At 45.2% G+C, this 13349-nt stretch overlaps 1 long non-coding RNA gene across 1 annotated transcript; it reads right to left on the bottom strand.

Moving 5' to 3' along the window:
* Positions 1–10749: 10749 nt before the first annotated feature.
* On the bottom strand, positions 10750–12755 carry LOC308486934. The gene is made up of 2 exons (XR_013991393.1): positions 12702–12755; positions 10750–10874 (listed from the first exon to the last, which is right to left on the bottom strand). It is a non-coding gene; the product is annotated as an uncharacterized lncRNA (long non-coding RNA).
* Between the last annotated feature and the right edge of the window lie 594 nt (positions 12756–13349).

Genomic DNA, 13349 nt, shown 5'->3' with positions numbered 1-13349 from the left:
CCTTCTGCATGCAAATCAGATGCCTGATAACTAAGCTACGGCCCTACCATTGGGTGATGGAACCTCAGAACGTTTCTACGGAACAATGTAGCTTGATGGCAAAAAGAGACAAGAGAAAGAGAAGGCTCTTGGAGGAATATAGGATGAGACCCACTGGACCAGGCCAATGGTCCATCTAGTCCAGCAATGTGTTCTCACAGAGGGCAACCAGATGCTTATAAGAAGCCAGTAAGCAGGACCTAAATCCAACAGCACTCTCCCCTGCTGTGGTTTCCAGCACTGGTTTTCAGAGGCATACTGCCTTTGACAGTAGAGGTACAATATGGCCAGCATGACTAGTAGTCTTCCTCCTCCATGAATTTGTCTAATCCTCTTTTAAAGCCATCCAGGTTGATGGACTATTCCATACTTTGACAAAGAAGTGTACAAAACAAACCTGCCTATGATTATTTATGTCTCCATCCTGGGCGATTGATTCTTTCCTTTGTTGGAAAATGCACGTCCATACACAGAGCTGCTCCCGAGGAAGTGGTTTGAAAAGTTTCTTTATGTCGCATAACTTTAAATAATATTGTAAAATAGGCTTAAGGAACTTCCATTGTCCTCCCTGAGCTGGAGGCTTTACCTAGGCTTTCATTTAAGTCAAGGTTGAGAACGCGAACGTTCTGTTCAGCACTCTCTCCCCCCCCCCAGCAGCAGTTTTGGGAAGGATAAATGCAGCGAAGTTGCATCACAGTAATGAGAAAGAACCGTCCCCAATTGCTTCAGCTCGTGCAACGCTGTCACATTTGTTGCTGACACCCAGTGGCTGACTGCTGTCACTACACACTAGTAGTGTGAAATGCTGAAGGGGGAGGTTCAGTTATAAGCAGGGATAAGAGAATCTAATTTTTTGTTTCTCAGTATTCCCACCTTAAGTTTAGTACTTCACATTTCAACATCAGTTTGCTTGTTTTTAAAGTCCTCCTGTAAATTCATCAGCATCTTAGTGTGGGTTTCTCCCATTGTGAATTTTTGTATGTAATTTTACCCAGTATATACAATTTTGCAAAGCAATTGTCCTCGGTATAATGCATTTTTGTACACATCTATTCTAATATATGCACTTTTGCACACATTACTTGGTTGGAGAACTGCATTGCAAAATTCAGAGAAGTGCCACTTTAAATGATAACTTTGTTTTTGTGTGTGTGTGGTTTCAGAAAGTGTGAATCAGGTAGGTTCACCTTTCAGTGCAAACTTATCCCTCATCCCTAATTATAGGCCAATCTAGACAGAACCTCATCACCCAGATAATAAATGACCTAAATCTCCGAGGTAGCTCCATTCACTATGGTCCTGATCCAGAGAAACCTACAAATCAGGTAGGAAGGTTGCACAATTAGAGTTTGGCTATCAACACCATGCTTGCAGTGGATATACAGTATGTCTCCACATGGTTGCTAGAATATAAACTTTGTGTTTCCCCACATCTTTCAGGGAGTTCACGTAGGATGGCACCTAAAGACTGACCTGCAAACCAGGTGGTCTTCCCTCAAATCTTATTTCTGCCCTAAACTTAGGGATGTTTGAGGAAATGGAACTTCATGAATTCGAATATGAACTGACCTGAATGGACAAGAAAACATTGTTTCCCTTTCCTCCCTGTATTCATCACATGAAGTATTAGTTCCTTTCCACTGCCATTCATCTTCTCCTCAAAGCCATGTTAGGAGTCTTTCTATCCGCTATGGAAAAATTACATAACTTACGTAAATTATGTAACTTAAGTAAAGGTAAAGGTAAAGGGACGCCTGACCATTAGGTCCAGTCGCAGACAACTCTGGGGTTGTGGCACTCATCTCGCTTTACTAGCCGAGGGAGCTGGCGTTTGTCCGCAGACAGCTTCCAGGTCATGTGGCCAGCATGACTAAGCCGCTTCTGGCAAACCAGCGCAGCGCACGGAAACATCTTTTACCTTCCCACCAGAGTGGTACCTATTTATCTACTTGAACTCTGACGTGCTTTCAAACTGCTAGGTTGTAACTTACGTACATTGCATGAATTGCATTGTCCACCCCATTCATTTCAATGCAAAGGGACTGCAATGGAAAAGGGGGTGGGGGTAATAAATCATGCCCACTTGCAAGTTGAAAGCAGCAACAAAAACAGGGAGTTCCAATTGTACTCACTGGATTGATTTCCATTCCGCACAGGGAACAAACAAGCAGTGATGCAGTGTGGGTTGCTGGTGTCCAGGACGGGACAAGTATTGAGCCCCCCTGGTGGACTGGGCAGCTGGGGTGGGAGCACATGCAGAGCCTATGAGGAGGGTGAATGGACCATGGGAGGCAATTGTCTTCTGGCATGCCCACTGCTGGTGGTGGCCACACAATTCTTGGTTTGGCAACTCCACCACCTCCTGGATTCTTGCTGCTTCAGTCAGTCAGCTTGGGCCACTGCAAGGGATGCTTCTGGTGGCAGAGGCTGAAGAGGACTGCTAGCACCACCTCACACAGTGGCAGGGAGTGCTGGGCACAGGTGGGAGCAGCAGCCCAGGCCGGGGAGGAGGAGTCTGTTCCCACGGAGAGGGAGGAGGAAGCTGATAGGTTGCTGTGGGTGGAGTGGCTGTGGCTCCACTCAGTGCTCCTGGTGCTGGCATTACCAGCAGTGGAGGTGCCATGGCTGGTGGGCAACAGCGGTGCATGCAAGAGATGCCCGAGCTCTCCCAGAGTGGGTGCCTGCCAGTGTATCCCACACCCCTACGCCTTGCCATCACCATCCATCCTGGGCGAGAGGGAGGGGAAGGCTGCCACCACCACCCACTGAGGAGGGAGGGTGGGAAAGCACCCAAGTGGGCAAAGCCACCTCTGGTGCACACCTGCACCCCAGTTGCCCAGTCCACCAGGAGGGGTGCAACAGTTGCCCTGCCCCAGGCTCCAGCAACCCATGCTACGCCACTGGATGAAGATGTCCACTGCTGCTACAGGTGCACCATGATGTTTCTTCTCTTTGTGCTCCTCCCGTGGTCATATCTCCTCTGGTCACTGCTGTGGATACACAACACACACAGTTAGAAGTATGTATTCTAGAAAAGCAGCCATGTTTATGTACTACAACCAAACAGGCGAGTCAACAGGCTTTTGGAATACTAGTGAACGGGTCGTGACACAAGCTTCCATTGCCAACAGTCCACTTTATCAGGAATGAGAAAATGCCTTCTACTGAGTTAGACCATTGGTCCTCTGTAGCTTACTATTGGCTGCATGGATCTCCAGGGTTTCAGGTAGGGAGTCTTCCCCAGACCTACCTAGAAATCCTGGGCATTGAACCTGGGACATTTCCCCCTGCAAAGCGGGGACTGTACTACTGAGCGATGACCCTTCCCCAAATGATCTTACATGGCAATGCATTTTGTTAGTCTTCGAGGTGCCACAAGACCTTGCATTGCTATTGACGATGCAGGACAGCATTTCCTCTCTTAGTGGGCTAACAATTAACATTTCACAACGCTTGCAGCAGCCATTTCCTCCCGTCCCAAGGCTTGGTACATTTTTGTACATCTTCCTAAACTAAGGCAATTTCCTATAGAAGTAAATTTCACACACCATCGGCTGTGAGCACCAGGCCTGGATATTGAGTCACTATATTAATATTCTCATCAGACCAAATCCTGGAGTCATTATTCACTCCATACCCTGGCACAGCTCCTGTTGAAGTCAAGGTGCTTTGATTAAGGACCACAGGGCTAGCCCATTGCTTTTATCTTAACATTAGTCATTTTCATTTTGGAGGGTCGGATTCGGCGTGTGGAGTTGCACGGGCACCTTCCCTCCGCCAGCACAAGAGCCCACTGGCCTGCAGAATTGGATTCTTAAAATGCAGATTGGAGCTCAGACTGCATGGAGCAGCCAAATGAAATAGTATAGTCATTAAGTTTCTTGGATTTCACCGCATAGATTTGCAATGGAAGTTCATGGCATTATTTCCAGGCTGCAGGGAGGGGCGTCAAGGATACCTCTTTCAAAAATTCAGATGTATTGACATTCTCTTTCCAAACACACACACACGTACTGAGCAGAGAGCATTGCATGCTGGAGGTGAGACACACAGACTACTAGGGTGCCTTTAGCCTTTTGAAAGATATGATTGTGCTGCAATTGCCTGTCACGCTTTACAATCACAAAAAAACAGTCTTAGGGGCTGTCTACTCCAGCATCATGTTCTCAAAGCAGGGTCGAAGCACAAGACTTCTCTAGATACAACTAACCCATTCCACTAGCAGAAGCCAGTACAAGTACTCCCGCTAGTGCAATGGGGATCCCCCGTGCAGGTGCACTGCTGCACCTCTGCAAAATCAACTGGGTGGGGGTTGGAGAACCCCCAGGACAGTGTGAGAAGGGAGGAGAGAGGGGATTGTCCCACCGGGCAAGCAAAAATATTTGCACTGACAGAGCAATCCTCTTAATGCTACATTGAATTCCACCCAATGGATCTTGCTTGAACAAAACTTAGTTGAATTAATTCCACCCTGTGTCAACATGTTCCGTATGTTGCACATATGACATGTTTAAAAACAGAATTCAGAGTTATTGTTAAAAATGAAAACACCCAACCAGTTTGGTTTTCCAAGGCTGCACAAGATGGAAACACAAGGCTGCAGCCACCACAGCTCGTGGTCCTAGGGAAGTTTTTAAAATAGCAAGCAGATATTCCCCATTTCTCCTTCTTTTTCCAGAAGCCACACAGTAAACAGCAAGCACTAACAAAGTCAAATATTAATAACCAAGAACTACACATCCCCAAATCCCCTTCCCCATGCCAGCAAAACCCACAGAAATTTACACTGACCAGAGCAAATAGAAAATAAAAGTCAAGCCACTTAAATACCTGACATTTAGGGAGAGATCCAAATACCCTTTCGGTTTTCCTGAATGACCAAAGTTATAACGTTTAACGGCAAATAAATACCTGTTTAAGAGCACTCACCACCTTAACTACCAGGAAGCTCCTGTTGCAATCTCTTAATATGACTCAAGGACACCTTAGAGAGAACAATTTTTGGACAGATCCAAATTAATTTTCAGTCCATGTGATCTAGATAGCTTTTCCTGTCCAGGGCACCTTCTGCAATATTATGGCTAAGCTGCGTATTAGCTTGGACTTTTGTGCTTGGAATTCCTAATGAAACCTTCTTCTTATAAGAGCAGCTCGGGGAGTGCAAGAAACTAGTTTGGACTGAGCCAATGGCACAGTGGACAAAGGGGCACAACCGTTTGCACTGCAGACCTGGTCCAAATCCCACTTCCCAAAACTATTAGACATGGAAGGTGTGTGTGACTTAAGCCAAGGAATCGGTGCAAGGTAAAGGGATTGGATCTCCTCAAACCATGGCCCTGATCCAAATCAAGAAGAGGAAGAAGAGTTTGGATTTGATATCCCACCTTTCACTCCCCTTCAGGAGTCTCAAAGCGGCTAACATTCTCCTTTCCCTTCCTCCCCCACAACAAACACTCTGTGAGGTGAGTGGGGCTGAGAGACTTCAGAGAAGTGTGACTGGCCCAAGGTCACCCAGCAGCTGAATGTGGAGGAGCGGGGAAGCGAACCTGGTTCACCAGATTACGAGACTACCACTCTTAACCACTACACCACACTGGCTGCTTTTACACCAGGAGTAGTGGTGGGTGGTGCCCATTGGGACTGGAAGGGCAGAAGTCAGGGAGGTCAACAGTAGGTGGCGCCAGAGCCAATGGCAGGTAAAGACTATTAATTCCAGTTTTGTCCTCATCACCCTTCCTTTCTGGTTCTACAAGGGAAGCACTGAGACTTAAGAGCATTGAGACAGATGTGGAGCCAAAACTGAGACTAAAGTGGGGGGTGGTTGAGGGTGGACTGAGGTTGGTGGCTGGGACAACCCAACCAAATGGCTTGACTCCACTGGTTGAATGTTTTAGTCACAAATGCAAAACTCCAGCATAACATAGCTTGGCCCTCTGAGTGGAGACAGGAAATAGCCTTTTCAGAAGCCCTGTTCATTTGTACTTTTATTCACATGTAAGGTAAAAGGTAAAGGTAAAGGACCTCTGGATGCTTAAGTCCAGTCAACGGCGACTATTGGGTTGGGGCACTGGCCAAGGGAGCCGGTGTTTGTCCACAGACAGCTTTCCGCGTGCCCAGCATGACTAAACCACTTCTGGCGCAACGGGACACTGTGACGGAAATCCGAGCGAACAGAAATGCTGTTTACCTTACCACCACAGAGGTACCTATTTATCTACTTGCACTGGCGTGCTTTCGAACTGCTAGCTTGGCAAGAGCTGGGACAGAGCAACAGGAGCTCACTCCGTCACGGGGATTCGAACTGCCGACCTTCTGATCATCAAGTCCAAGAGGCTCAGTGGTTTAGACCACAGCGCCACCTGTGTCCCCCTCTCACATGTAGGGCATGTGTACTGCAGCAGGAGCTGGTCTCCACTACTGATCCGAACCCTGGTGTCCTCAATGCAACATTGCCACCACACCACATGAGGAGCGCATTTTCCCATGTGATGAGCACAGAAAGGGAACCCTTCAAACAGGCAACTGCATGCCTAGCAAGCGCATGTGCAAGGGACATCCCATATGTGGTTCTCCCCCTCCCCAATTTATCCTCACAACAACCTGGGGGGTAGGTTAGGCTGGGGGACAGTAACTGGTGCAAGGACACCCCATGAGATTCATGGCCCACCGGGGATTTGAACCCTGGTCTCCCAGGTCCTAGTCCAACATTCTAACCATGCTGCCTCTCTGGGTTCAGCTTTGTGCGATGGAGACACAGTATCAGGAGCAAACTAGAAACATGGCCCTATGGCTGCTGCTTCTGGGTTTCCTACACATGAGCAGATGTCTAAATGTTGCCAAGGAGTTGGAGGTACAGTGGTACCTCAGGTTACATACGCTTCAGGTTACAGATGCTTCAGGTTACAGACTCCCCTAACCCAGAAATAGTACCTCAGGTTAAGAACTTTGCTTCAGGATGAGAACAGAAACCGCACAGTGGCAGTGTGGCGGCAGCGGGAGGCCCCATTAGATAAAGTGGTACCTCAGGTTAAGAACAGTTTCAGCTTAAGAACGGACCTCCAGAACGAATTAAGTTCTTAACCTGAGGTACCACTGTATTTGAAAAGAAACAGTGCTGTTTGTGGTATGTACACACATCTTACTTTCCTTTTGCTTTTGAGTAACATAACTTTCTGGGTATTGTTTGAAAACCCTTTTTGACCTGAGGCAACAGTGGCACAAAAGAAATATGTATGTATCACGGGAAGAGAACTCTTTCTGAAACCAATTTCAGCTTTCTTTTAAAGGAGAAACCCTATATGTCCACAGCACAACAGAGCTTCTCTGAGTCCTTTGAGAGACAGCCCTAGACTATGTACACAAAAGGAAATAAGACCATGAAAATAAACCCCACCCTTGAAGGCCCAAATATTTGCCTATAATGTGAGGAAGGGAGGGAGGATTAGCTATATGTTTTCCAACAACTGACATGGAAAAATGTGTATTTGTAACAATTCAGTCAAATGCATCTGTCATAGACTAACTCTTCCCTCTTTGTTCCCTTCTTGCAGGCTGTTTCCCACATCTAAATAAATATTTATTGCATTTATATCCCACCTTTTTCTCAAAGGAGCCAGAGGCACCCAAGACTGAGGGGGCCCATCATGTGTTGTGTTTGTGTGACATCATGTGCATGACGTCAGATCGTCAGGCTGAGTGTTTTGTGGTCAGGCTGCACCTTTGCATACGTGACACTGGCCTCAATGCTAGCGAGTTCTACAGAAATTCCATGTCAGGTGACTTCTCTGTGTTGCAATCGAGGAATACTGTCTCCATCGTAGGGCAACCAGAGAACTATAGGCGTTGTGCAGCGTCAGGGATGGTTCTGCCTTGGAGAAAGTATGAATGCCTTATGGCAATCTATTAAAATGTTAATTGCATAACCCAACACACAACAGAGCAAAAGGCAACCTCAGCGGCAGAGATTTAATCCCTTCTGATAGGTTTTAAATGGCTAGTGTGTTAAAACAAAGCACAGCCACTACGATGCCTTATTAAAGTTTTTTCTTTTCATGAGTTTTATTTAAACCTCCACTTTCCATCTCCCTGCTGCCTCACACTTTTCCTTCCTGTTCTAAACTTCTAAGTAGCACATTTTTGTTTTGACCTTCAACATCCAAACTACAAAAGAAAAGACTTTCTCAGACATTCTTTGACTACACTGCGCTGTTCTCTTAAGAAGCCTTCTGCTGATTTTTATCCTTAGGGATCAATGGTTCCTTCAGTTCCATAATCTGACAAACTGAATTAAAAGCAGAGGGCCCGCATTTCAGGAGCAATATGTTCGAACCTGAGTAAGATGACAGCATAGATATTCTCCCCCAAACTCGCAAGCCGTAGGGACGGCTTTGAAAGTCTTTTAGCTTAAGTCACTCTATTTGGGAGAAATGAGATGGAGAAACACGGTGGAGAAACTCTATTATTATATTTCAGATTATGGTAATGCAGAAAGGCCTCCAAACTAGTGATTGAAATAATGGGTATGTTACAGTGTGCAAACATAATGTAACCTCTGTGCAGAACCTCCTCCTTCTAAGAGGCTAATCACTTCTATAGTGTGTTTTCTTCAAACCAGAATCCCACAGATACTTCTATCGCATGGAGGTTGAAACAGATAATAGGGTTGGGGGGAGGGATATGCTTTTCCAGCTGTTACTCACACTCTCTTCTGTGTGCTGATGTCACTGGATTTCATGTTTCCTGACTTGGAAAGGCAAAATTGTAATGCCTGCTTCACGTATGAGATGACCATATTATAGCCTCGCATGCACTTTTGTGGCTCAGGTCGTCTGAGCCACAGAAGAAATTAAATATTTTCTCTCTCTGCCTCCCTCCCACCTTCAAAACTCTTCTTCCTCCAACCCACTTGCCTTCTTAAGCCTCAATAGAATAGAGAAAGTAAGGGAGGGTTCTCTTGCCTTCTTTCGGGTCCCTTGCATGCTGAATATCAGCAAGGTGCCAGGAGCTCTGGGTAACATAATTTCCCAGTGCCCCTAGCATCAGAATTGCTATCATAGTAGAGCATGGGGAGGGGGCAAAGTGGGAGAGAGACCTCCTGCCTTTCTTCCAGAGCAGCAAGCCAAGTCAGTGGGTGAGCTGGAAGGCCTTGGGTGGGTCTAAGCAGCTAGATAGGTGGTGTGGTACAAGGGCAGGGACCTGGCTGTCAGAGGGCAAGGGAAGTGTGGCTGAGCCCTGAGTGAACAAGGAAGTTGCGATTGTGAACAGGAGCAGCAGATCCACTGGGCCCTCAGGCAAAGGTCCATCCACGCCAACTCTCAATGCCAACCCTGGACAAGTCACGAGCTCAGCTCTGGGTTTATTATGCAGGTAAGCAAAAGGAATGGCTTCATTCTTTTGTCCCTGCCCTACCTGTCCTTCCTGAAAGAATTTGGACCGCCTAAAAGCCTCAGCTGTATTTGCACTTGGCAAAAAATATAAAAGATCTGTGCTGCATTTTCCCAGCTCCCAAACATTGGTAAACACTAACAAAACATCCATTAGACATTTTGTTGACTGCGCCGAGAGTTTGGAAAAAGTCGGATGAAAATGAAATGCTCCTGTGGGAAATTACATTTTTATTGGGAAAACGTTTCCTGTCCTTACACTTCTTCAACATTCTTGACCAGCCTTAAGTGGCTATCTCTTACGCTGGCAAGGGAGCCTAATGAAGCTTAAGGACGTTGGAGCTCCATCCATTTGTAGCAGCTGAGGATGGATCTTGACATTATCTCTCTTCCCCCGCCTGCCCTTTAGGCTTTTAAGACTGCAATCCTATACACACACTTACCTGTGAGTAAATCTCCTTGAGCAGACATGCATACGATTGCACCGCAAGGGTAGTTTCTGATGAATGGGAGTTGAACTGAACGGAACATCTTTCCACAAAATATTATTGCTCCACTTTAACTATTTTGGTCTTGCTGCTGCTGTTATTTAGTGCTTTTTCAAATATTTCCCTAGACTCTCCTTTCTCTGAATTTAGAGGGGAGGAGCGGGTAAAAGGGGAGGTGGGAGAGAATTCGGCAACTAGGAAGATTGTTATTTTTTAGTCCCAAAATCATTACTTACGGTGGTGAGAAAAAAAGTCATTCCCAGTACAAATTCTCCTTAATGTCCACTCGTGGGGACTTACTGGGAATGACTTTTTTCTCACCACCGTAAGTAATGATTTTGGGACTAAAAAATAATAATATTCTCTTAGCACCCCAAATTTCGTCCTGGAATTTTCCAAGTAGATTCCACCCCCCCCCCCAAGGAATTGAGATAGAAATGGGTGCTAAACTTCCACTAGATTTCCAGAAGTGGCTTTTTATTGTCATGTGGAAGATCGCAAAAAAGTGGAAATCTTCAGGTATGAAAACATTGGGGAAATGGAGTAAAGTGCTGTCTGATTGCAGCCTTTGGCTCCTGAGGAAATGAGATCAACCCTGCAGTTCATTACAGTTCAATAGCAGCAAGGCAGTGAATGCAAACCCCAGCACCTTAGCGCAAGGTGCACACAGGTCTATTCCTGCTCTCGTTGGCTGACTCTTCCATGCATCATGTATACAGGTCGCTAGTCTTGAGATGGGGAAGCCAGATCTGTTTACGTGACTATCTCCCCAGAATTGTTAAGAGGAATCTTCTTGCCCAGACACTGCCTTTTGCGTTTAGCCATCACAACTGTATCAGTTCCCGGTAACAACTCATTACCTTTATTAACATCATCATCAATCATAGTCATCATCCTTGCTTTCTCTCTGTAGAGCCAACGGTGTATGATTGGTGCATCAAAAGATATCGATTCTGCTCCCCGACTGTAAATTTTTAAAGAGAAGTATAATGAATTATAAATAACAATACTTTCTTCATACACAAATACCTTCATTTATTAGTGAAGACGGCTCTTCAGTCTAGGTTCAAGTGCACTCTTGTTAGTAAGGAAAAGTTGACGGAACTAGCCAAACAGCCCTACCATTTTTTTATGGCAGAAAGATACTAAATCCATGTTGCCTCAAATCTAACATTTTGCATTATGCACAGGGCATGGGGGAGATTTGTATTTAAGGAACTTCTGTTTCATGTGCCCAAAATCACAAAAATGCACCAAATTTCACAACGGAAAAGGCCTGTTCCAGAAATCAGAGGATGAAGGATAGCACCCAGCAAAGGGAATTTCTCAGTGCAAATTGGGGTAAACTGCCTCTTGCCTCTGCTGGTACCCAGCCATCTGGACCCTGAATCTGGATAGAAATGTACATCTTCAGCAAATAAATCTCCATTGCAGCACTGCTCATTTGCATATTTGTTTGCTTGGTTTGGACCGCACCTTTCCATCAAATGGTGCATATAGGTCTTCCTGGACCAAGTCTTTGTATCAGGCACAGGAAACCTCTAGATTAGGCCCAGTGGGGTGTGTGTGTGTTTCTATCTGCGTGTCTGTATTTGGTGCAAAATTGAAAAGGCAAGTGGAGGATGCTGTTCTGCCTCCTCTCTCTCTTGTTGCTGCTCGGATGCTCAGAGAGCAGAGGTAAACCAGCAGTGAGAGCCACACCCTCTAACATTCCTCAGATGAAAACAAGGACTCCCCTCATCTGTCCTTTCTCAGCCTCCTATTTTTTGTCCACCACCACCCGAAGCATTTCCTGCCAGAGGAAGGGTGAATGCTACCACTACTTTACCAATGGGACACAGCACATATTCTCCCCGTCCCGAGAAACCCCTTAATCCTGATTTTATTTTATTTTATTCTTTGGTAGATGTACAAAAAAGAAAATCACACACTAACAAATAAATGTTGGAAAGTGTTATGTACTGAAGTTCTCACCCTGGGCCAGCAGAGGGATACTGTAGATAGTTTTTACTCAGGTCCACATATGCAAATAAGGAATTGAAAGTGACGTTCAGTGATTGGATAGTTACAGAAAGTGGTTACTGTTGCGTTGTAGTGCCCCACAAATAACCCAGAGATGCATTTTAAATAAAAGCACACATTCTACTCATGTAAAAACACACTGATTCCCAGACTGTCTGCAGGCTAGATTGAGAAGGCAATTGGGCCAGATCCGGCCCCCGGGCCTTAGGTTGCATACCCCTGCTCTAAACATTTTTTTTAAGAAAAAAAAAAAGCACTGGGAGATGCCAACGGCTGGCCCTGCCAGTTCCACCAATTGATTGCAAGGCCAGAGAGTGCCCATACGAGATCTGCTTGCCCACATTTCTGGCCTGGCTCCAATAGGCTTTTGCTGCCCCCTTTGAAAGATCAGATCCCACTTTCAGCCTGAACAGCTCCCTGACCTGTGAACGCTCCAACAACTTAATCTCCAAATGCATATTGCTTACCGAAAGCCAATGCAAATATACGGCTTAAAATCATTGGGGTGGGTGGGGGGGTTCTTAGGTCATTTGAAATCCATTCCTTACTTCCTTCCCATGACTACCTCTTTTGTTATGGCCTCTCTCACTCTCTCCTTCCTCCCTCGTTCCCCCTCCAGACCTGTCACCCATTTCATTTAAGCACTTAGCTCCCTTCTAATGAATGAATTGGCATTTCATATTACCTTATTATCCTATAAAGCCAAATGCATACTCAATAACATTAACGGTAATTTCTCATAAAGAGACATTATCGATTGGGGTGCTACCTGTAAGCATTGAAAATTGCAGCCTCCACACAGAGCCTTCCACATCTGGGGCCTGAAGAATTAAAGAAAAATTAAATTTGACAGCAGTAAATTCACAGGCACAATCGAGGCACCAATTTATATGCAAAATGAAATGCTTTATGAAAATTTCCTCTATTTTCTCACGGAGATTTGGAGGGTTGTGGGGAGGGGGGGAGAGAGATTTCACTAGATGCCTCTTCCTCTAATATCCCTCTACTTAAATATTATACCGCAGCCAGTGCTGACTCCCTTTGATGTATAAATAATCAAGTTAAATTATATGCAGCAAGGAGACTGGTTGCTCTGCCATTCTTATTTTACAAAGTAATTTCTACCCTAGAGGGTCAAATTTCCCTGACAAATTCTTAATTACTATGTTGCAACAGCAGCAGAATCTATTTGTGCATAAATCCTGATCATTCCCATGTGGTAAGTAACTAATATTACCAACCATTTCACTTGGCCTGTTCACTGAACTCCATAATTAGATAATACTTTTGATGATGGTACATTTGAAGTCTTAATCCATTTAATTTTTTATGAGATTTTTTTTTTATTTTAATAGGGATATGCTAGTGACCGCTGCCTATTTAAAAAATCATTAAAATTCTGTCCACAGCAGTAATA

The sequence above is a fragment of the Podarcis pityusensis genome (assembly GCF_964106645.2).
Source record: "Podarcis pityusensis genome assembly, chromosome: 10".
Lineage (NCBI taxonomy): Eukaryota > Metazoa > Chordata > Lepidosauria > Squamata > Lacertidae > Podarcis > Podarcis pityusensis.
Note: the sequence above shows the minus strand (reverse complement) of the source record. Positions and strands in the feature narration are given on the sequence as shown.